The sequence below is a fragment of the Malaclemys terrapin genome, chromosome 9 (assembly GCF_027887155.1).
Source record: "Malaclemys terrapin pileata isolate rMalTer1 chromosome 9, rMalTer1.hap1, whole genome shotgun sequence".
NCBI lineage: Eukaryota > Metazoa > Chordata > Testudines > Emydidae > Malaclemys > Malaclemys terrapin.
The window spans coordinates 57,952,324-57,954,815 of NC_071513.1; positions in this window are offsets into that span (position 1 = coordinate 57,952,324).

Below are 2,492 nucleotides of genomic sequence, written 5' to 3' on the forward strand. Positions count from 1 at the left end.
GTCCTTTGATTTTTCTTGCAAGGCATTTAGTGCATTTAAGCACATTAGACTCTAAACTACTATCCAGCAGCTGGGGCAGTAGTTACCTACCATGGGTCAGAAACAGAACATATCATGGAGCCAGCTTTCACTGTTGGTATTTCCCTTTTACACATTCTAGCAAAAAAGATGTAAGAAAGGGAAAAAAGTAGCATTAGCCCCATAGAGAAAGGCATTCCACCCCTAGACAATTCTATGATTCTACAGGGTTTAACATTCAAGTTAGATGATTGTTCGCAGCAGATGATGCAAGATTAGTGGTTTTCTGACTGAGTATGATAGACTGGTGGGAGCAGGAGATGGGGTAAAAAATTTAGACAAGAGCTCTTTTACTGTGAAAACTTACATGCCATATACAATTGATTTTTGCTGTCAGACATGAAATAGTAGTGAACAAACTTGGAAAACCTAGTAATACTATGAGAAACAACTTTTCTAACCGTCTAAAAGCCAAAGGGCGCAGGGGGAAAGAGGACCAAGCCTCTAGTCAGCCATCCCTCTGCAAGAGTTTGGCTTTCAGGGTTTCATTTAAAAAAATTAAGAATGTCGCATAGCCTTCCACATAAAGATACAGGTGAAACAACAGTTAATTCTGCAATCTTATTCTAAATTAATATCTCCTCTCACCAAGCAGGACCGTTACCACAATATGTTAAAGAACTTCACACTGCTGTCCTCGGGTTCAAATATCATTAAACAACACCCTTGTGCAGTATTTGGAGGTGATGGAGAAGAATTCCTTCCCACTTTAATTTTTTTAAGGTTGTATGAGACCAAACATTCAAATTTACTATTAAGTTTTCAGAGTTAAAAAATAATAGGAGTTCAAATTAATAGAAATTTGTGTCCCTTCACCCTCACTCCTCAAAGCATTTAACCCCTAACTGTCACTGCTCTGGGGGAGAATTAAATGCAACTTTAAAGATTATTTGATTCCCATCAACTTGAAAGGAAAAGTCTGCTCATTTTCCATTGCAGGAAAGGACATCAACTCTTGGAGCAGTTGGTAAGTGGAAGAAAGTACAATGTAGAGCTACAGCACAATCTGCAATTTTAAATTTCAACCCTTCCCCATGTGGGGAGTAGCAGACTGCTTCATTCAACCATGAAGTAAATAGCACTAAAATACTGGCAAAAAACTCATGCATCAATGACAGGGGGGAAATCTTAGCAGTTGAAAAAAGGAAGCTCCAACACATAAGGGCCAAATTTAGCCCTGATATTTTATGGAACTTCATGGGTTTCCATAGAGTTGCACCTACTTATGTAGCAGAAATAGAATTTGGCTGCACCTTTTTTCAAGGAATTCTTAATAAACTAAATCAATTCTCAGCATACCATAAGAAGGATGTAGTTGAACAGACACTGTACCTTAACAGAAAGCCATGCAATTCAATGCAACAGTCAACAACTCAAGTTCAAATAATAATAGGCTCTAGATCAGAGTCCATAGGTTTGCTTCTCTGCATCGTCAGTTACCTGCTACTTCTCACATCAGGCCTTTGTTTATTTTTTATGACCATGGTCCAAGCTCAGTATCCGAGGGAACAAACTGGAAGAGGAAGCATTCAGTTGCCTGGAGTTCTAATTTTTTCCAGCCGAAGCCATAGCATGCTAAGTGCTTTCCACATACAGAAGGCAACAGCACTCCTGCCTCAAGGAACTCACTGTGTATCCACTCTGATTGTAGAGATGTTATGTGCTTACTTGGAAAGATCATTGTTTTCTCACTGAACTCCAAACCTCTCTCTCAGCCCGTTTTACAGACACCAAGAACAGTTTCAGAGATAGAGGTACACAATTCCACTCTAGTCTTTTTGCAGCAAAGAAATAGCAGCACGATCATCTAGGGGTTTTATGGGCCATTTAGTAAAGAAAATATCCAGCACTCTAGAAGTCAGGCTGCTTGAGCACCCTTGATATCCTAAAGATTCACCCTTCTGGCTCAGTTTTTAAGACAGTGAAAGTAATTGAACTAAGGACAATTTTCTTTAGTTAAGATGACATACTTCACAGTACTGCTCACCAACTGCAGCTATTATCATTCACCCTTAAAGATTTTGCCTTGATCTTTTATCAGTGATTACTAGTGATTCTTAAATGCTGTGCAATCTTAGGTCAACCAATCATTTTAGTCACTGGAAGTTTCAGCTCTACAAAGTCTTAGCTTCTTGGGGTCTACACCATGAGATGAAAAGTTACTAGTGGGAGACAGCCACTGTTTAAGGTGTTTGGCGAGCTGCAGGTGTCAGCTTTGGTATCAAAAGGCAGAATTGGTAATTAAAATAAAATCACTGGCACCCAAATAAAGGAAAAAACTGAAGAACTAGATGGTATGAACAGAATTCACAATTACTAAGTGAATGCTTGTTCCTAAACATTAGGTATTTACTGCCTTGTCCTGGCTGTCCCCCCACCCCACCCCTTTCACCAATCAACAGACACCCCCCAAA